This window comes from Glossina fuscipes, unplaced genomic scaffold, assembly GCF_014805625.2.
Source record: "Glossina fuscipes isolate IAEA_lab_2018 unplaced genomic scaffold, Yale_Gfus_2 1, whole genome shotgun sequence".
NCBI classification, from domain to species: Eukaryota; Metazoa; Arthropoda; class Insecta; order Diptera; family Glossinidae; genus Glossina; species Glossina fuscipes.
The window spans coordinates 41,472,402-41,496,253 of record NW_023998415.1 but is presented as its reverse complement, the minus strand read 5'-3'; the positions used below and the strand labels follow the sequence as shown (position 1 = coordinate 41,496,253).

General features: G+C 31.5%; 2 long non-coding RNA genes across 3 annotated transcripts; both read left to right on the top strand.

Moving 5' to 3' along the window:
- Positions 1–1,034: 1,034 nt before the first annotated feature.
- Positions 1,035–23,852, top strand: LOC119632085. 2 transcript variants are annotated; one of them, XR_005246736.1, is made up of 3 exons: positions 1,035–2,171; positions 5,341–5,475; positions 23,796–23,852. It is a non-coding gene; the product is annotated as an uncharacterized LOC119632085 (long non-coding RNA). The 2 variants fall into 2 exon arrangements; XR_005246737.1 differs by lacking the exon at positions 23,796–23,852 and adding an exon at positions 17,427–17,507.
- On the top strand, positions 14,372–16,743 carry LOC119632086. The gene is made up of 2 exons (XR_005246738.1): positions 14,372–16,376; positions 16,561–16,743. It is a non-coding gene; the product is annotated as an uncharacterized LOC119632086 (long non-coding RNA).

Genomic DNA, 23,852 nt, shown 5'->3' with positions numbered 1-23,852 from the left:
AACAAAAAAAACAAAAGCAAAAGTGAGAGAAACATGTGTACTATTATTTCCTGTACTGCTTCGCGACGGCTCTCTCTTTAATTTTCAATCTCGTAACATGCATAAACAAGTAATATAAAAAACAAAACCCACATAATTCAAATAAAGAGCGCATGTGTTCTATATTGCTACCGTAACCGTATAAGTGTTTTGTTTTTATTTCTTTCTGTTATGTTACCTAAATGTGCGAACAAACACATTCTCTTACTCTTTACAGTAATTATTACATAGCGTTGCGATTGCTTTTTCCTGCAAAAAAAAAAAAACACGAGATCTTTACCATTGGATGATGAGTTTTCGTCTTTTCTGTTGCGCCACTATCATCGTTTCTTGTCGTGTTCGTGATTTTTGCCAAAGTTTTTTCTGGCAATTAATAATAATAATAATAATAATAATAAGAATACTACAACATTAAATATATATTTTTGCTAAATTGTTAAAAAAGAAATTAAAAGTTTTTTTTTATGAGAAACACTCGTTTCACAAATTTATTAGAAATGTAAGACTTAATAAGACTTTAATATAGCGTGTCGTGGAAAATCTAAAATAAGAAAAAGCGACAATAAAAAAGCAATATAGGGAGAAAAGCAGAAAACGTATATACGCCTTTGCATATATATATATTTATACATATATATATATATATATATATATATATATATATATATATACATATGTTTATATATATTTGTGTATTTGTAGCAAAAACAAAACTGAAGCACACAAGCGTCAGGTGTAGACCGTACAGAAACAAATACTGTCAAGTGTTTTGTATGTGTGTGGTTTTTTTTTTTTTTTTTTTTTTTTTGTATATACATATTGTTCGCGGACGGCGAGACATCCGACAAGGAGAAAAATAAACACATGGGATGCGCAAATTGTAATTATGCAAGTGTGGAAATCAATTATTGCTTTGTGTGAAAGAAATAATTAATAATAAAAGCTTCTTTAAGCGGACATTTTAAGTTAAAATATTTTGCGGAAGAAAAACTTGTGTTATTTAAATGCAAATACAAATTAATGGACATATTTCATAAAATCTTTAATAGATTATTTAAAGAAAATTCAAACATCTTTTGAGATTTTACGCCTATTTAGAGGCCTGCTGACAAATCGTTATGCCGCTGTTCACACCTTCGTGATATAATTTCTTTTTTTTGTTATTTTCTCAGTGTTTGTTTATATGAATTTGTTGATGCGGCTGTGTTACTGCTATTGTCCTCAGCTGTGCGTGCTGACATATCAACCAAGCCAAAGTTGCCAGATTTTTACACTTAGTCAAAATCAATAAAAGAACAGTAAATATAAATAAATAAAAAACAAAAAAAAGTATTAACAAAATAAATTAAAAAAGAAAATTATGCTCAAAATTAACGAAAATCGTGTTAAAATTATCACAATCATTATCAAACACTAATACCAATTCTTAATAGACTGTCTAGAGTGCCTTTTTTCTGTTGCTTAGAGAAGAAACAAAAAAAGGAAAGTCGAAAAAAGTGAAAGTTTTTCGCATCTATATGAATGTAAATCAAAAAACAAAAAAAAAAAAAAAACAAAACGAAATAAAAGCTTCCCCGATAGTGCAGAAACTACACGAATGTTTATTTTTTACATATGTACATATGGCCTAACTTATTATCATCATATCCATATAAAGCAAAACGAAAAATAAATGAATTTCTAATAACTCGAATACCAAAACAAAATCACCTGCATTAGAAACATAAAAAAAAAAAGCAAACAAATTGTTAATCAAAAACAAAAAAAAAAAAAAAAAGCAACGCCCGTAGTAATTTCTCTCTCATCATTTGTCGAGAGTGCTTTTTACATTAACATTTGCTCATCGTTTCATATGCGAATTCTCTCCTTCTTATAAATGCAGTTGTCGCCGGTTTATTTTTACGTTTGACATTTTCTTGCCCAATACCTAAGATTGCGGTATGTAAACAAACAAAAAGCTAAGTATAAAATCAAATCGAAAATCGTAAAGTAGGAATAGGTGAACGTGCATGTGTGTGCCTGTGTGTTTATATGTATGAAACGTATTGAAGCCTTATACGGTCTAGAAGAGTTAATTATTATTTAAAGTCATAAAGGCTTACGTACGATATTCGAAGTTGCAGTTTGCTAAGGTAAGTATTATGTATGGAGGCCGTCACTTTGCTTTACCAGCAAAGGCAGTAAAGTAAGACTACTGCATAGTCTATATAGTTAGAATATCTAACATTTAACCGAAAGATTGAGTGCATCGATTCCGGGTGCAGTGCTTCGACTCTTCCAAATTATAACCACAACTTCAAACATCTAGAAAGGCCTTAATTGTATTCGTCCTACTATATCGACTGTGACCATTTTCGATCGACGAATATTTGGAGCGATAAGTCTTTTTCTTTTCCGTTATAGAATCACAAAAAAAAAATATAATAAAAATAAATAAAATGCGATTTATTTTAAATGCTCCTTCAATTTCAACTTAGCTCTGCCTATTTGATCGATTAAGCGGCAAATGCATTAAATATCAACTCTCTACATTAATTTTGGGGAATGTAGTAGTTTTAAACATTTTTAAAAAGTGTTCGTATATTTATTAAAAATGTGAAAACCAATAAGTCACACGTAGTATAGAACATATCAATCAAACATTTGGACGACAACTTTTGTTCATTCAATCGAAAAATAGTGGGTAGTAACCAATTAATACAAAACACAAAGCTGGTACTGGGTAGTTAAAACTCCACAGGCACAAACATGGGGCCACATGCCCCGTAGACCTACCCATAAAGTGCTATATTAGCACTTAACTCCTCATTTAAGCTTTATGCAGTAACGAAACTTTTCCCGTTAAAATATGTACATTTTGGTATATAGTTTTTGGGGGAGCTGTGAATAAATCGAGTTGTATGGCAAAAAAATGACTAACACGCAAAGAGTTGCAGAATCTTGACGGGTGAATCTTGGATGATGAGAAATGTAGGTGATACAATATCGGACGCGCAAAAAAAACCGCGCTATTGTCCTCTTAAACTCGACAGTAAACGCTTAATATCTTTTAAGAAATGAAATGTGATATGATCGGCTCCAATATATGAAATTTGTTGCCCAACGAACCACTGAAACAACAACTGACGCAATTGCACCTTTAATATGCGAAAAGACATCTTAGGTTGTCTTTTCAGTATGGCGATCGTTGATTTCATATTGAATAACTCCGCCAGAGAACTTTAAAATCGTTAAACCAGATGGACGACGTTCGCCAGAACTAATAGCTTTTGATTGGCGCTAATAAGGCTTCCATTTTTATGACAACACTCAAAAACAAATTGAGCACTTTTCTGGACACCCTTAAAACATCAGGTCCTCTTTCAGCAATACCATATGCTGAGAGAAATTGATTGCAGCCGCGCTTTGGGAATCGCTTCTAGCAATTTGGATAATTACTGACTATAGAAATTAGTATCAATCGTTTGACCCGACTTTCGACCGTTCAGTCCCATCATGCATATAGCATAACCTTATCTTAGCTTAATCAAGATCGATTTGGAGCAGCATTTTCGGCTTTTACCTTCTTTTAATCGCCAGTTACAATTCGTTTTAGAAACGTACCGATTTTCTAGTGTGAGAATTTTCATTGGCAACTTTTATGGTATCTAGACATGGTCTTTCTTCGCGACCTTTATTTGATTCTATACCAAGTTCATAGGCGTTCATAGTCGTGCCGACTTTTCTAGCTTTTTTCAATTTTTTTTTATAAAATTTTAATCATTTTTCTAATGGTCAGTCAGTCGAAATTTCTAGAAGCGAATCAAGTGAATCAAGCGAACCATCAACAATCTGTTGCATTCGATAAAGAATCTTGACTGTATATTGCACGAAACACAGACGCACATCTGGTCGAAATAGAATGTGGTTCTACGGTGCATAGTGACACATAAGATCACTTGATAAACCACATACATCTAATGTATCTTCGTCACTCTGACGGGCCCTTTAGCATTCTCTAAGAGTAAATACATGCTCTACACTTGATGATTGGTTTGAACCTCTGAATTTACCTAAAGATAATCCCGCTGTAAGAGTCTAAGCAAAAAAGTTTTCCGGCCAATTTTTCTTTGGATGGCAGGAGAGGTAATTGAGTAATATTCGAAAGCTTTAGCCATTAAAAAGCAGAATTATTTTTGGAAAATATTAGAAATTTGTAAAAATGGGGTCAATCTCTATTGGCGGGAGCTCTGCGGCAAGGAGTGGCACTGTTGCAATTTTGAATTAAAAGAACTGAATTTAATCGGTTTGCCTATGGACAGAGAGTTCTGTTTTTGACCAAAAAGTATAATTTTTTGTTAACAACTAATGCTTACATTAACTTATCGAAAATAACCTGCAACTTCAATTAGAGAATGTTATTTTGCTTACTATGTAAAAAATTCGATCGAAAAGATCAAAATTGTTGTAGTTATGCTGTGTGACGTTTTAAATAAAATAATCGTGTTTCGAGAAAACGGGAAAAAATTTTTCGAACTTTGTTATAGGCATATTTTTTCATAAAGCTACAATCCTCCCAGCGCCCTTTCATGTCCAAATATTCTTTCTCATTGTCCTCCTTTGGCGCTTTTTCGGTGCCCTTCGAAGAAAATATCGTCGCTTTAAATGTTGTGAAATGGCAGACAGAGCGGCAAGAAAATTTATATTTCTATAGTTGAATTCATAAACAAACACGAAGAACTGCCCTCCTCGCAAAAGGTTCGAAAACTTTTGAATTGTTCTCTGTCTCGTATCTGCTCGTCATTATCGTTTTGATGGAGCTACAATAACGTACCTCTGTTTCGAACTGTTTTCAAATTAACACTGTGTGAATAGTGTTCAATGATATTTGCTAGTGTGTTAGTAAAGTTGGAAGGCGATAGTTAAAACACTAGGCTCTAACGTCAGGCCAAGCGTGAAAGTCATTTCGCGACGCTTTGAAAAGAGACCGAAATTTCATTCGGAAAATGATTTTTTTTGCACATTCTGTAGAAGATTCAAAGCATCGATTAAGGCAATAAAACAAATATTTTTATGGAAAATTTATAGTGACGCTATTCCTTACTACTAATAACATGTCAACTTTCCACTCTCTACGGAATTGTACTTACAAGCTTTGAATTGAATGCATTCTCCTTGTACTAAAGTTTCGTAAGTTCGAACATGAAAATCATTTTTAATTGATTCAAGGAAGTATTAGAATGTATGTCGAATGCAGACTTTTGGAAATGTAATTTTTGAAAATTGAGATTATTTTTTACTTTGAAAAATATTAAATTTCAGATACGATTAAAAATGATGCATCAACCACGTTTCATTTCGGCAGCGTCCATAACACAAATAGCACCACCGCAAGGTAGTATGAGACCAGCAATGCCGCCACAATTGACGTCGCAGCGATCACAAACATTTACTAACGTAAGTAAAAAAAACAAAAAAAAAAAACATATTTTTAATTATTTTACTTAAAAAAATAAAAAACTTGAAAAAAGGAAACTATTGAAAACGCTACATTTACTAGACGATTAATATTTGGGCAACTGAACACGATACGATATTATTCGGTGTATTTTTCTCATTAACAACATGGTGCCACATGTTCCGTGACCATCGAAAATATTTAACCGTAATCTTAAAAAAGCAAAAAAAAGCAACGAATATTTTAGTTCAATTTGGTATATTATTTAAATGATAATCAGATAGATCAGCAAAAGAAGTCTGGAGCCACCGGCTAGACTTATAGGTATTTTGAATTTCATAGTATTTGATTTCCTATCTTCATTTTATTAATTCAGAATAGTCTTTTGAGTCATCTGAGTCTGCTCATACTAGGATTTCAAACTTTCAACCGACACCTATGTCTCACACTGAAAATTTTTTGGGCATAAGTCTAAGGAGATTGAGTAAAGTTAGCTCACTTATCGCTTCTTTTTATATCGAAATTAAAATCGTAAGATTTTCGCTCGTTAGAGTTTCGCATATGCAGAGAGTAATTAACTGTAAAAAGGCTAATGTCATTGCCTACAATTATATGTACAGTAATCTATGCACGTGTGCGCTAGTACATAGTACAATAATCCAAACAATATATCCACGTATTGTTGCACATCCGTAACGAGCGGACTGCGTTCATTTAATAGTCTTTTTGTATACCGACAACTTTTAATTAATTGTAAATGCGGGTTATAATGCATTGGTCATCTGTACAATTTTTCAATTCGAACTTGTTTTTGTTCTTTCTTTTTAGCTCGATGAATGTAGTAAAGTAATCCAGTAATGTTTAAAAGTATATTAGCCATATCATTGTGTTTGCAATCTCTCCCTTGACGAATTCTTGCAGAGGTGAATATCATTTTGGTTAGGATAAGATTTGGGGTTGATGTCCGACTATTATCAGGAAATGGAAGTGTAATGATATTCCTCAGACATTTCTACATAAGGGACTCGAATAGACGGAGCTATTCGCCTTTCTGTAGAAAACATTGTTAAACAGCTCGCACAAACAATATTGAAACAGAACCTTGTACGATTATGGTTCGTCTAACTTTTCTTTATTAATATATTCACTTATTTTTTGTTAGTTAAGGTCAAATTTTAAATCGTTTAGCCCCGTTTTGTTCATCTGTTCGCCGCATGATCTCGGCCCTCCCTACCTTATAAAGCATGGAATCGCGAGGTCTGCAAAATCTTGCGTAATTATATGTAAATGAAGTCAATGCGAAATATAATACCAAGGTTGAAGGAGGGGATCGACTTGGCCATAAAAAAATTTTAAAAATATATAAATCTATAAAGGAAGAGAGAAATTTCAAAATTTTATATACACATGTACTCTATCTTCACTTGATTCTTTGTACATACATGTTATTAAAAGAAAAGTTTTATTTAAAAATTTTCACAGCAAGTTAATATACGTAAATTTTACACATCCTCAACGCATACATGTGTGCATACGAAACTTGAATTTCACACTCAAGTGGGTTGTACGTGTTTAAGTATCTAAAAAAACAAAAAGAAAATATTTTGTGCTAAAAATGCGTAATCAGACATTAGATGCAAATTATGAGTAAAAGTACAAAGAATACTGTGTCTGTATAAATACATATATATATATATATATATATATATATATATATATATATAGATATATATATGTATATATATTTCCTATTTATAGTATAACGGAAATTTTATTTATGTTAAACTACTTAAAGAAATCAATACAAATGCAAACATGCATATTACGTATGTACCCTTGTGTAAGGGTTCATCCTACACATATATGTGTTAGTACATACATATATATGACTGAATTTCTCTAACTTGGTATAAATAATAAACTTTTCACCACAAGAGCTTATATATACATATATATGGATGGTTGTATGTATATGTATATGTATACGTGTATCCTTATTATACTTGTGCATAATACCGTATCGCAAACCCTTTACCAGCACCCGAGCACTACTACTATCATCAAAGTTACAATACTTTTAAGTGGGCGTTCTTTATGTAGTTGTGTGTGTGTCTATGCGAAACTTTTAATTATCTTTTAAATTATTATTAATTGTTGATATTGTTAGCTTAAAAATGATATATGAGTTCAACAGTTGCCAACAACATGTAATTTAGTCATTTTCGTGTGGGTAGAATCGTCGGCCATTTTTTTTTTTTTTCGGCTTTGTTTTCTTAAGATTTTAAGTACAAGAAGACAAGAAAACAATAAAAATATTTATACTTTGTTAAGTTTCTTTCAAACCTAAATCATTACTTCAACTATCATAGTACACAGCCAGATGCGAATTACATTAGCTGCACATAATTCTATAAAATAGTTTTGCGCTGCTTTAATTTTTTATTCGAATGAAATGATACATCGATTGTAATAAGACACTAAAGTTTTTCCAAGTCGTTATGACGTCGGGCATGCCTTCAATGATCTTTGCCGAAGATGTCAAAGATTATCTAAAATCGAGTGTCCTATGCGTCTGCTTTGACCCGACCTCGTTTAAGCGCTAAAGCTTTACGTGCACATCTTACGATGGAGATCTTTTCTTAAGTGTGATAATGGACTCATAAAACAAACTAAGTAGGTGATGGGGTTCAGCATTCAATTATTACATGGATTTTAGCATAGTGTGCACTCGAATCCCGTATTCCTATGCATCACTGAAGAATTTTATAATTCACCTTGTAACGCCTCGACACAGGCTTTACAGATTATGTAAAGTATATCTTGCTTATAATTTTGATTAGATTTAAATTCTAAGTTCGTTTAATCACATTAGTCTATCCATTAGGTTGTCCGTGATTTGTCCTGAGTAGCAAATATGTCATTAGTAAACGGATATAGATCCAATTTAAAAATAGATAGGATTCGCATACAACCGAACGCGGTAATAACCGAAACATTAGAACTTTCAAACTCAGCACAAAATACTAACAATTTCCGTTGAAAATATAGAAAACTATCTGACTTGAAGGCTATTAGAGACATGTGTCGTAAAGTTGTCTACAAACATTTCCTAAGGCGAGGAGGAGAAATTTCTGTTAAAATAGTTTTGATCGAGCGACTGTCCTCCCTACGACAACTGTAAGTTAATTACCACTTTTTACTTTCAAAGTGATTTAAACTAGTCACTCATACGGCAGGTATAAAAAAAAAAGAAAAAAAAAAGCAAACATTTATAGCCGAACAAGAACGAGCATTACATATTTTCCACGTCTTACGCCTTTATACGATTTATCACTTATCCTTGTCCCTAAATACTAAAAATGGAAGCTCATTGCTTCAATAAATTGTGCTTTTCTCTCCAATTTTTGCATAATCATGCACACTTTTGAAACACAATTTTGCACTTTGCAACCTTGGTCGAGAAATACAAATTTTTATCTTTTAACGACTTTTTGAAAGTGTTGAACCGAGCCGATCCGATCAATTTTCAACAGCCTCCATCCTTGAGATAAAACATGTCAACGTAACAAATCGGACGGGCAGACGAACAGACATGCTGAAATCGATTCAGGAAATGGTTCTTAACCAATTTATCCTCTCTTTTTCGTTTCCTTTCCTTTCCTCTTGGGTGTTGTACATATTCGCATAAACTTGACATGAGTAGCTGTGTAGTGTTCCTGGTCTATAGTGAGTGCTAAGTCATACCAACTTAGGCGCACAGCCGTTGCTTTTCATTTTTTTCTCTTCTCGTACTCATTTTTGTTGCGCATCGTTTTCTTGAGTGCTTGTCTATACTATAAAAAAACAAGCAACAAGAAAGTTATATCCGGCGGAGCAGAACCTCACCCAGCACTACCCAGCACTATGTTCTTCGCATTATTTTATTTGATACCCATATCGCTAATGGTATCAAGAAAAATGTGCTCGCGGTGTTTGCCATATTCATTTTAAAATTAACCCATTTTTAGGCCGATAATATATCATCATTCATTTAGGAAGTGTACAAACTAGTTTTAAAAATTCGGTCTTGTTTGCCTTATAATAAATAAGCATAGAACCTCAAAAAAGTGAAGAAAACGAAATTAAATTACTTGTAATATTGTGTGCGTATGCCGGATTTTTTCCATTTTTGCGCGTAGGGGGTACAGTGCTTCGCAAAGTGAATGTGGAAAATTTCAGACTTCTAGCTTTTATAATTTCGGAGTAACGAGCAAAAATCGAAAAATTTTTGTTAAAAAAATAAATTGAGTTGCGTTCAGTTTACATTCCACTGCGCTGGAGCTTCCGCTCCCACCGATTTGGCCCGTTTTTAATACCAACGTGCCTGCAGAAACTTGCAATGTTTCCACGAAATTTTAAAGACGACATCTTCATTTTTGCGACCAGCAGAGTGCTAACAACACATATCATACAGAGACACAGACGGACAGACATGACTAAATCAAGTCAGAATTTCACGCTGATCAAAATTATATATACTTTATGCGGTCTCTGAAATTTCCTTTTGCGTGTTACATACGTTATCATCTTACAGTGATGGGTATAAAAAAAAGTGAATGTCGTATGTTTTCCTGGGACATGAATCTTAATTATTCTCCCCAAGCTATATGTAATTTTTGTTGTTCTTAAAGATACGTTAAACGTGTATACGTGTAGAACGCAGTAAATGGAAATTATGGATAAAATGGGGATTTTTTCATCTGAAATTCATTCCAAAATCGTAATCTCTTCAATACTTAAAGTGTCTGATGTTTTTTGCGTCATTCTTTCACAATTAGTGTAAAATTTTACATATAATGCGCTTTTAAAATCCGGTACACTAAAATTATATTTTACATTGGCTAATATGTACTTATCAAGCAACTCATCATCTGCTTAATGTCTTCCCTTATAACAATGTTTTGGGAAAATTTAGCTCTAAACTAGAAGTAGTAAGATTATCGGAATTTTTTGTTTTTTTTTTTGCAGTATTTTTATTCACCCCCCATCCCAGTAGACGTGATATCGCGATAAGCCTTCATGACACGATATACGGTATGCTGGTATGCGGTAGGTTAATATACATATTCCAGTAATTCCAATGGGCGGAAGAAGAGCAATTTTTCTATGTCCCTTAATCATCGATCTGGATATGGTATTGTTTGTGTGCTATGCATTGACGATGGATGAAATTGACAAATGAATTCAAAAAAAGATTTCATCGTGCGGCAATATGTCGTCTTTTTTTGTCTCATCTCAATTCATTTACATGGCTGAGCCACTAAAACTGTTGTAATCATTTCATTTTGGCCTACTTGAGCAAAAATTTATAACAAGAAAAGCCTGCCGGCCGCCATATCTTCTTCTCTATTGTCTGCGTTTTTTCTTACTCATCCGTATCGCACATATGTAATTTTATACGATTATTACTGGAAACATATGAGAGAACGTTTAACTGATGTCATGTGCTTGGCATTTTTAATGAATATCTTTTGTCCTTCTTTTCATTTTTTTTTCTTTTTTTCTTCTTCTTCCTCTTCTTTTATCACCCGGTGTGTGCGTGTGCCGTAAATGAAAATCATAAATGTCAGCTTTTTCGGTTTATTTACTTATTAAAGTGACCGATAACATGATTTAATGTAAAGAGATGAAAACGGAAAATCATCATAAAATCGTTTTTAAAAATTAATTGAGGAAAAAACGAAAAGAAAGCAAAAAAAATTAAGAGAAAATTATAAAAGATGTCATAAAATATCGAAGAAAAACCTTATTTTATGTTAGAACATATTGCTTTAATATATATATATATATATATATATATATGTTATGAACATATATATATTGTGTTATGAACAAGGAAAACAATATCCGCATTAAGACGATTCCTGAATATCCATTATCGTAGAGTAATAAATGAGTCTTGAATAACAAAATCAATTTAGCCATATACAGTCATGGACATATAAATCTATATCATATTAAGCGTATCGAGCGACTTATAAACAATAAAATAAAACAAAAAAAAAAAAAAAAAAAAAAAGTAAAGAAAATTTATTTCTAGACTAGCGAAATAAATTCTTAGAGTAAATGAAAAAGAATTGAGCACTGGCCAGCCATACACGTTATCGGTTCTATCTTAGAAAAGAAACTTATTTATTGCGTCTAGTTTGTTTTAATAAAGCAATATATTACGTTAAATTAATATTGAGGAAAAGCTTAGGCCATCGGGCTTAAACTGCTAGAAGAAGAAGATTTCTGAAGGATTCATTAGTGCGTGTGTTGCAATTGCATGGATTTTTAAGCCAATTCTCGCAAATGTGGATTAAATTTGATTTTTTCAATGGTAGTCGGGTATAACGGGTCGATTTTTCCCTTTCAACAATTCCTAATGGAAATAGAGCAATTTATTGAATAGGATTTATCGTTAAGGTATAAAAATTTTTTCGTTATATAATGAAAACATTACTACAAATCTCCTTAATGCAAAGAAACATAAAAAAAAAATAAAAAAAATAGTTTTTCCCTATTATTGATATAACATTTCGTCCTGTATGACGACTCTATCTGTTACCGTTCATTATTTGTGATCAATGCTTATGAGAAGCTTTTGACATCTCGGATATCTAGACACTTTCCCATATTTGCTGTATTTCATTATTTCGCCTTTCATAACATATTGTCGGGATTTTGAGATAGAGTCTTTCTCCTGCCTTTTTAAAATGCTTCAAATATTCTCTTGCGAAAACCAATTATTTATAAGCCACACCCAACGGTATCAGCCATCTTGCTCGAGTAGCGAAATATAAAAAACTAATTTACTGGCAAGTTTGTCGAAGGTATAAAATTCTTTCCAATTTTTCCCTCTTCCTTCCGATTCTATTCCCTGACTTTTGTATTCCTTCCCTACTTGATTCGTTCGTCTTCTTTTTTCCTTTTGGAATGTACAACAAATCCCTCAAAGATTCCCGATTCATTTAACACGCAAAAGTAGAAATGAAAACTTGACATTAAAATGTCTTTCTATAATCCTCAGCCAGCTAAGTTGCAAAATCTGCTAAACAGATTCAAGAATTATGGATAATTTAAAGGAATTATTTACGTATGGATTCTAATTTGTACAATTATCTATAAATTGCTGCTAAAACGTGTATGTGTTCAGAATCTAAGGCCAATTTAATTTTGTTTGTTTTTTTTTTTTTTTTTTTCTTATACACGAAATCTTCAATCGTCGTCTTCAACTGAAATTATATTCCATATTAAGAGATTGACAGCCGACAGCCGACAGCCGACGATAATCGAATGATTATTGTTAGCGTTACCTTGATTGTTGATTTCATATATAAAATGATACAATACACGATCGATATATTGAATGAATTTTATAATGTCGTAATGTTGTTGTTGAGCAATCAAAGATTCATCTAAAGCTAGATAGAAATGTTTAGAAATAGTAGTAGTTTAAGTTTAGTTGACGATTGCTTCGTTTACTTTGCACAAACATTAGCTATATGATGATCTTAATAAACTCTAGTCCGTTATTACTGTAAGTTCAAATTATCAGTGTTCCTTCAAATGTTGCTTCAGAAGATTTTAGCAAATGCTTGTCAGGTGTAGCTAAACAGCAAAAGTTTATTTTACATATATCTTTTTTGTCCTCATCGAATTTAATTCAATTATCAGTTGAGTCCGTGATTGGTTTTGCTCGCGATAACCAAACTGCTCACCCGACTTTGCTTAAACATAAACACAAATTGGTTTTGGTCGCTTAAGGGGCAACGCAGCTATAATAGTTACCAAAAAATTTCTTGAAATGGAAAGAAAATTAATCGAATAATAAATAATAGGCGAGGAGATCTTAAGGCAAATATTTGATTATTTAAAAAAATAAAAAAAATTAATTTTGAAAAATATCAAAAAATTGCCAACACTCAAGCCATTCTTGTAAGGCATCTTTCAATGTAAGGCTCCCTCCGATCTATGCGTTTTTTGGTGGAAATTTTGAATCTCAAAAAAATATATAAAAATAAAACATGAACTGGTGGATATAAAAGTTCCCGACACAGTCGAATATAATTTTCTTACTTGTTTTATTTTTAAAGATTTTCTTTCGTATTTTCCTATAATTCGAAATCAGAAATCAGCAAAAATAACCTTTGTATAATAATAATGGTTTATGCTTACATATAGATAAGTGAATATAAACTATGAATAGCCTTTAGCTGTGGGCCGACAAATCTCTTCGTAGTACGATCCATTATAAAGATATGTAGTTCGATTATGCGAGAGAGAGGGTTAAATAAACTACTACTCTACCTATTATGTATTGTTACAAGCTGACAATATTTTCGAATTCGAAAATTTACGTTATCGACTTTCATCATTTTATCTTCACCGTCCTCTAGAAAAGGTTAATTAGGGCTTTAATTTTTCACCCACTGTCGATCTAAGAATGAAGGGCTAGTGAGAATATTCTCTTTGTCTCTGTCATAAAACAATTATCGCCTTAATTATTCACAAATAAAACGCTAATTAAGAAGTAGGGATTTTTGGATCTTGCTTTGTTAAAAAGATCCCTTGCTTTTTCAAAAATTTTCAAGAAAGCAAGTCAGAGAAAATAAGTAAATATCTTATTACAAAAGTAACGCACTTACTCTTGCTACGAAAGATAACAGAGCGCACAGAGCGACAATCTGAGATAGAAATGCTGTAATCTCTCTCACCCTCTTTTTTTCCTGCCGCCATCCTTTACAATATAAAAAGTACATTCTCTAATAGAGGCGGCATTATGTAGCTGATGCCCAACCAATTACCTTTACAACTTACTTTACTACTTTATTACTTTAGAGTAGAGAGTAATTAGGATTTTTATTATTCTAGCGAACGATTTTAATAACAGCAGAATAAACATTTTCGCCGGTTCTTCCGTAAACAGCCGCCTGTCAAGAGATCAATTTAGCTTGAGATTGTACGCAAGAAAGAGATCGATTTTCTACAGCTTTCTCGTTGCAGAAAATAATTATTATATAAAAAAAAAAAAAAAAAAAAAAGCAAAAGAGAAGGACAAAATAAGTGATTGAGAGAACGCATCTTAAGTTTGGTAAGAGATTGACTTTCATCTGTACTCTCCACAAGAGAGAATTAATTAAATTTTAACTACTATCAAAAGCGTACACTCAACGATTTCCCTTGACTTGAGCTGTTGTTAATTACAAGAGCAGCAGCAATAAATTGTGATAATGTTCCGTTTGTTCGGCAAATGTGATAGAGTCGTTCAAGTTTCTGCGCTTCTACAAATATATTGAACGTTGACTTAATACATATTCTCCCATCATAGCCAGCATTGAATGCCGGAGTCAGTCAACTAAAGATTTAGGTGACGCAAAATAATTTTACGAATTTGTGGATTTTTTTAAAATAACTAGACTAAATGACATTTAACTAAAGCTAAAGATTTATACATATACCTCAAGAGACCGAATTGTGTCTCAGGTCAAGAATTCCAAGCAAATGCCTCTCGATGAGATTATGCGAATATACTTCTACTACTTAACTCTTTTTGAAAAGTTTAAATTTTTGTTTTTTTTTTGTTGTTGTTGTTGCTACTACTATTGCTGCTGCTGCTGCTGCTGCTGCTGTTATAATTTATTTATAGTAGAGATGCTTTGACAGTGGAATTTCAAATACCGGATAAAAAGATATATTTTTAAGAAAAATTCTGTCGTCATCAACAAGATTTTTGCAACAGCTGCTTTTATAATTGTGCTTGTTGTTGTTGTTGTTGTTGTTAGTATTTTTGTTGCGGCTGAACAATAAGAACTTCCGGTTCTTATTTAAAGCACGCGCATGTCTCGTCAGCAATCATGGAAAAGAAGAAGAATAAAAAAAAAAAAAAGAAAGAAAGAAACAAAAAAATCTCTGTAAACTTAACTCAATAGTTTTGGAGAAGTCATGCGCGTTGCTTAAAAACGAGACTCTAAAATGCCGGCTTTCGAAAACGAACAATTATGCTGTTGCACGAGTTTAATTTTTTGCTTATATTTTTTTAAAATTTCCTTCTTTTTTTTTTTCTTTCTTTCATTCTTTTTAAATAATTATGAGATGTTATGAGCAAGAGTGCAGTCAATGTCTGCACACACTGCACGTAAAGCACAACGCAAGTCTCCACATTATGCAGACACTTGCTGTGTTAGTGTTATACAGTATTCGGCATATAAACGGCGGTAAACCTTAGTCAATGTAAAATCTCGATTACCATTCGCATAACGATTGTCAAGACAAATTGAACACGCAACTCGCAACCAACGCGAAAAACAAAAAAAAAAAAAAAAAACAAAAAAAAAAAATTCTGCTCTTTTTATCTCCATTTCAAACCGTGTGTGTCACTGTGAGTGTGTGTGTGTGTGTGTCTGTGTTTGCATGCTGTGTTTGCCATATTGAAACTAGTAGCAAAAAAAAAAAAAACAAAAAAGAAAAAAAAAGGAAAACAAATTTACAACAGCCATCAAAAGTTAGTAGTTGATAGGCAGTCACACAATACAAGAGGTAACCAGCGTTTACCAGCTTATACGCGTTAACGGTATTATTATTCTCATAGTTATTCATTATTATTATTACTACTGCTATTGTTAACGTCAGTATTAACAACGAGTTAAGTAAAAGTGAGCAATTGAAAGAGTTAAACTAACTATAAAATCAACCGAACTAAATTTCTATTTGCTACCTTTACTGTCAGTATTTAACCTAACAGGCTGCCGCTAACTCATTGACTTACTGGCTAGCTATGCACCTAGCTCGCTGACTGGAGTAACAAAATAATAAATTGTAAGCCGGAAGTAAATGCCATATTCATTAACTAACAACGTATACACGTGTAGTTATATGTGTACGTACGTAAGCACATGTACATCGCTTCAAATATACCGTTTAAAGTGTATTCAACAATTCGTTGTGTTTAAAATTTCGTAAAAAAGAAACTGAAATATTTGGCTAGTTATTATTATTAATACTATTATTATTATTATTATTATTATTATTATTATTATTATTATTATTATCATCATTATCAGTTTTATCGAAAATGTGCTTCGATATGGTCTAACACATAAAATAGTTTAAAGCGGAAAAGAAAATAAGACACTTGAAATTTGTTATTATTACAAATGTTGTTGTATTAGTTAACTAGGAGAAAACCATGCCTAAAGAGAGAGCAATTATTTTCTAAAATTTATTACGAGTAAAAGAAACAAAAAACCTGTCCATCAATAAATCCGTCATTGCTGTTAAAAAAAAAAATAAAAATAAAAAATAAAATAAAAAACCAAAAGAAAACCATTTTTTTTTCTTTCTCAAACAGAATTTATTAATAATTTCAATGCAAATCGATTAACCATTTAAAAACTCTAAGAATAATAATAATAACAATAATAACAGCTATAGCAATAGCAACAACAACAACAAAAACATCAGTAGCAACAATAAGAATAAAAAGAACAAAAATAACAACAACAAAAATAATAATGAAGAATGCATTATATCGTTAAATAATGAAATGAAAACTAATCAGCAAATCAGTAAAAAATTCATACATGAGTGTATGTATATGTAAACGCATATATATATATATATACATATATATATATACATAAATATATATATATATATACACATAAATATATATACATATATATATACATAAATATATATACATATGTGTACATAAATATATATATATATATACACATAAATATATATACATATATATATACATAAATATATATACATATATGTACATAAATATATATATATATATATATGTAAACAAACAAAAGTGTTGCCTCAATTTTTATTCGTCTTATATTATTCAGACTCTCTAACGAAATATATTTTCTCCTGTTTTTTTTTTTTTTTTCTCCTTTTTCTTTCGGTATCAAAGTCTTAGTGAAATTTATTAAAGCGTAAAAATTAAAATTGAAAAAAGAATTCCTTAAAAGTTTGTCACTTCATAATTCCTAAAAAAAAAAAAAATAAATAAATAAATAAATAAATAGAAAACTAGTTAAAAATAATTATATGTTTTTAGTCAAATTTAAATTTAAATGTTAGTGCGAGCTGTTTGTGTATAAAAAAATATATAAAAACAAAAGAAGAAATCCAAAAATCAAGCAACGGTTTATAAAGCATAGTAACTAACCGAGAGTTATCTTTAATTATAATCCAGCTTTCTAATTCAAATTTAAACTCATTCCATGTGTTTAAGTAGTAGTGCTTTATGTGGTATTTAATAGTTTAAAGTTAACAAAAACTAAAAACTAAAAACTAAAAAATTAAAAAAAGGAAAAAATAATTTAAATATATATATATAAACAAAAATAAAATAAAAAATCAATTTCAAGTAAAGAAAAAAAAAAAAAAAAAAATTAAGAAAAAAAACATAACTTAGTTGAATTTAATAACAAGATAAAATCAAGGCTGCTTTTATTAATAATAACCTTTATAGAATTTTTTTCCTTTAAAAAAAAAAAAAAAATAAATAAATAAATAAATGAAAAAAATGCTAGTAATAATTAGAAAATAAAATAAAATGAATTTAAGAAATATTTAAACAACGATAACGAGACCAGTTACGAAAAAAAAGTAAATTAAACAACTACGAAGTTAAGAACAAAAGCTCAAAAGACGTTAAAGGAAAGAGAGAAATATGAATAATTAAATAAAACTAAGAAAAAGAAATATAAATTGAACAAGATTTTAAATATGAAACAAATTTTTTTTTTTTAAAAAACTAAAATTAAAATGAATTGTAAGAAAAAATAAAATAGAACGGTAAATACAAAGGCATCAAGAACACCGAACATTAAAAAAAAATAAAAATAAAAATAAAAAAAACAACAACAACAACAACAAAACAAAATATTAATAATTTTTAAAGCAATCTCATGTGTTTCCTTATTTTTTAGACAATCAAAAAAAACCTCGAAAAGGCTAAATATAAATGAAAAAAGTAAACAATAAATAATTCATATTCTCGCGTGTTGTAAATTTAGACAAAACGATTTTTTTGTGTGAGAATATCATCGCGAAGAAAAGTTTATAAAAGGAAAAACATTGATCGGGTAAAATTGAAGCAACAATATAAAAGAAACTCTTAAAGGTAAAAGGTTAAGAAAGAGCTCAGCTCTCAGCTATCAAGTCAGTGAAATTCAGGCAGCCCTTTTAATACTTCTCTCGCATCATACAGAGATATCTAAAAATTTCAATTTTTTTCTTAACATCAAGCCACCATCTCACTCTTCTCGAACCTTTGAATGCATCTATGTAAATATTTGGTCAAATTGTTTGCATGTTGTCACAACATCTGCCGTATTTTATATTTTTCCGCTTAATATTGCCCTCATCTGTGGGTCTGTCCAATTCGTCTGAAAACCTAATCTAGCGAGCTTTCATTTAGCTTCCATTAATCTAAATATGTAGATAGAACTTTATATTCCTTGGAGAAATATTTCCTGTTTCCCTTTCAATGTCCTCAACAGCGCAATTGTTCCCTTATCTTTCTGCTTTCAGTGCCTTCCCTTTAAACTGGAATCTTCAATGTTGTCAAGAAGAACTGGTTGCAAAATTCCTCTAGATTATCGCATCGCACTCGTCCTACATCTTCAGATTCTAAGCAAATAATATGTGTATCAGTTTATAAGTAAGTAACTGCCGTTCTAACGACAAAAGAGCCTACACGTTTTATTATCCTAAAGTTTAAAATTCTCTTGCAATGATTTACGCGCGCCATTTTCGGCAATTTCTTCTCAGTATCTATTTACCTGCTCGTGGAAATGCTTAACACAATAACGGTAAAGATAATGTTACATTGAAAATTTTTATGGCTATTTTCGTGCACATAAAAATACTTACTCTACGAAGGCTGATTTGGCCTTAATTAATGACCATTGCTCCATCGCCTGCTATTTGCCTTACGAAAAACATCGATTTCCTTCATTCTTTTTTCATAGCGTTTCAAACGGCGCCTTCATGTCTTACCTATAAATTGACATACATACAATTAGTTCTATAACGTTGAGAAAATTTCATCCGATCCGATCCGAAATTGAGGAATGCAATCAAGGTTTTAATTAAGTGCTGTGCTATCAAAGCTGAAATGCCGGTTAGCTGCATCCTAAATCCATTCATCAATCGAGTCATCTTTAAAAAGGCAATCTTCGAGATAATGAATCATATCTGTCGCGGTTGCAACTTATAGATGTGGTAATGTGACTTATTATTAATGCTTTTCCGCCGACATTTAACCAAAACAGAACATCATATCCAGCAAGCGCTGGCCTTTAACATATTCACCATATTAGCGAGAACGGGGGAAATTGTTGTTAAATTCCTTCTCGATTACGAAAACGCTTTCCAAGGACGACGGCAGTCAAACTTATATATTTCTTATGAGTCCTCTCGTTATTACCAAATAAAACCTAAATTGGTACGCTTTCAATGTTAACAGACGCTCATCAAAAGAAAAAAAAAAAAAAAAACCAAATAACTTATACTTCAAGCATAAAAAAAAATTCAAGGCTCTAGTGCGACCTTCTTCATCAACGATGAGCAACGATGAGTAAAAAGTATTCTTTAAGTTTAATGTGTAGGGCTAACCTCATGCATTTACCTTTTCTTCATTGGATGGTTGAAAATGCAATCCTTAGAATGTAAACATTACAGCTTACATATATTTCATTATCAATTAGCTGCAATCATCAAGAGTTGAGTAAGAGAACTTCACTTTCAAATTTGATAGATGCGAGTACAACGATTGTTTGAGATCAAGTTAGCTATGAAGAGCTCTACGAAATTTTCAGCATTGTAGTGTTCTTCTTCTTCATTTTGCTTTTCGTTTGTGAAAGGAAGTACGTTAAATTTTTGCGTACACGTTTCCACGAAGCATTTGGCAAATTACTAAATCAATATATTTTTGAAAACACTTTCAAATGACTTATGTCGAGATTGTATCCAATCTTTATGGTCGTCAAATATCGAGCTGAATCACTTAAAGACTTAAGTTCATTGATCGACTTCAGCGGCTTTACGAGTTTACAAATTCAAATCTACATATAACAACACAACCATTTGCCTACAGTCTTCTCTCTATGCACACATTTTCCAACGGCTTTTCTTCTTTACTTTATAGCAATGCGGAGCGAAATCGATTAAGTTATAATCATTTCTCTCATTTGAATGCGAAGTTTGTTGGGTTCAGGGTTAGCGAAATTCTTTTACATATATGCAGGCGCATAGTTCTGTTCTCTGTTCTGTTTCCCATCTTCTAAGGATTTTCGATAAAACCTTTGGTTTAAAGTCTCAATTCTCAAGTCGTGCAAAGCTAAGCGTTCGTTCGTGTCATAAATAGAATTAAATAAAATGAATAAAGTTTCGGTACTTACGAATCTTTTCGTTTCGTAGCAATGCGCTCGAAAATACCCATTGGTGGCATTTTCATAAATTTGCACTCGTTCTAGATGAATCTTTTATTTGAATCAAAATTGAAAGCAATTCTTTTCGCCCTTCGAACTGCAATAGATAGTCGTTACATTGACTGATTAATAAGAGAAAGTTGATATAAATTTTAGTTTTTTTAAAAATAAAAAATAAAAATACCTAAGAAAAAACTTCGACTTCGGGATTTCGTAATGCGCAACACGCGTTTCGAACAGATTGTCAAAAAGCTCCGCATCTAGCGCATCTTTATGTGAACAATAATGAAGCATATTAGGTGCGATTGTTGAACCTTTTCGCCTTCTTTTTTTTTTTTTGTCAATTCCATTCCAACACATTGTTTGCTTGCTTGTAATATCAAAAGTTAATAAAACTCTTTTATGAAAAATAAGAAAAATTTCGCAAAAAACGTAAGATTCGTAACGCTAAAGAAGGAGAAAGACATCTAAGAACATTTTAACCTCACAGTGGAGTTTGCTTTTCTTCTTTTTTTTTTTTCAATTGAATCATCCCTTTGTGATATGTTGTTGAAAAGACTTTTTTTTTTAAACTGCCGAGTTACCTTAGTCAAGTACACAATAATAAAATTTAGTAGAGCTGATTTTTATGATAAACAAGTCCTCTGTTCTAAATGTCAGCTAACAATACTAAATATCCTGTCATTCGCTTTTGCATTCGTATTCGTTTTCATTAGACAGAATCATTAACTTCAATACAAAGACAGTCAGTCAGTCGTATATCACATTTAAAAAATTCAAATTAAAAACTAAATAACACAAATACATAAAAACATTACATCATAGAACGATACAAAAAAATAATCAGATAGTGATCCTTAGTTATTATTAATACTCTCTCTCTCTCTCTCTTTCTCTTTCTCTCTTCTTTCTTCTTCTCTTTTCTTCTCTATCGTAATTATCCCCTGACTTGAGGAGAATGTTTCATTTCTTCCTCATCGCCGTATATCATACGAAAATGTCTGTCCGCTTTGCAGCGGCAGGAAATGTTCTTCGATACTTTTCTGCAATGACTTGAAATTTTCCAATTCAGATTTCTCTCATTTAGTTAAGCGTGAAATTGATTGAAAAAAGTCTGTAGACGAATCTTTCACATTCGCCATCTTTATAGGAAAAATCTCGAAAAAGATAAAATGTCCCTTACCACTATCTAGTACGTTGGGCGGGCTTAGACGCCCATTTTCCATTTTTCTTCATCAATTTTAAGATCAACTGCAAAAGTGCAGGTCGTATAACTGTTATCGTTTTATCAGTTGCAGTTTGTGAATTCAGAAGGCGGAGGTGTTCTACGCCTACATTTTAGTGTAGATGACTCCTTTAGTCGAACTAGTTCGCTTTGCAGGCATGAATTTCAAAAATTTTTGGATAACTTTGAAGCCAATAACTTAGTTTTGGTGTTTGTTTACCCAACTCAAAAAAGAAGAAAAGAGAAAAGAAGCCAGATCGACATCAGATAGGCAGACAAATAGACAGATCGACAGAAGCACATACCTCCAACGCCTGTTACAACGGTTTAAATGAAATTGATGAAATAATTCAATGAAACTATCTGACATCAGAGATATCGTAATCGGAACTAAACATTTTTTATGAATATAATAATCCCGATGCTTGCATTATGGAAAGTGATCTTGCAGATATCTTTTATATTATTACTATTTTCCCTTTTGTCGTTTGGGTAACGCTTCATACATATGTTATAATTTTCAGACGATACTTGATATACAAAGTTCTTCTGTTGTTGAGGGAGAACTAAAGTATTTATAATTACCCTGACTGTTGTAGTAGTTAAATTAAAGTCGGCCTGACTAAAACTTGCTGACTACTTGATAAGTGGTTAATTGTAAAAAAAAAACATATTTGTTAATAATTTTTTGCAATCATTAAGAAAACATTTTTCCACCTACTACTTGGACGTGGAGTTTACAAGTTATAATAGCCGTTCGTCTCTTGGCGCTTCTTAGATCTTATGGTTTCCATTATTACTTTTCAATCGAACATGTTCCTAATGTTGGCTATTGTTTGATTGCAAAGCTCTTCAATTCGTTTCCCCGATAACAATATTTCAAACTATTCCCTCAGTAGAATGATTTTCGATAGGAATGGACGTACACGTATGTAAAGGTCGTTGTGAAATTCTTTAAAAAGTTAAGACGTCTTAAGCGCTTTTACGAATCGTTATTATATTGAATACAGCTCGTCAGCCCATGCTTGAATCCTGTGCAATCGTTGTTCTCATTTTAAAACTTACTCTAATGATATCTAAGCAATTTTCGATATTCATCGGCCGGCTCCCAATACAATACAACCAGTTATTCAAAACATATTTGTATTCCTTAGTTCGACTACTCAAAGGTATAAAAAAAGATTTTCCTTTTTTGGATGTGCATCCTTAAATCTTGAACTATGTCTTTCGTCTATTCCTTGGGCAATTAAATGTTTCGTTTATAAAGTTTACTTTCAATTTCCATCATATTGTTCTTATCGGTCTTTTGTTCGATAATTTTTCTTAAAATCTTTGAAGATTTCTTGCAAAGAGCTCAGTGGTCATAGTTCAAGTCATTTATTTATAAACACAATCATAGATTCGATTACCTTTTGATTCATTCATTCGTTGTTGGTATGTATGCGCATTTACGTCTGGGAAGATTTCTATGTTTTCATTTTTATTCTTCACCTATATCCCACACAGTTGTGTTAGTGTTTCTTTTAATATAGTCAATCCTTTAGAGATTAAACTTTTATAATTAGTAAGACGACTTTTGTTGTTGTTGCTTTTTTTTCTTTTTTTTTTTTTTTAGATTCGATATCAGGTCCGTAGTCGCGTAATTAATTAATAAACAATATTAAAAAAAAAA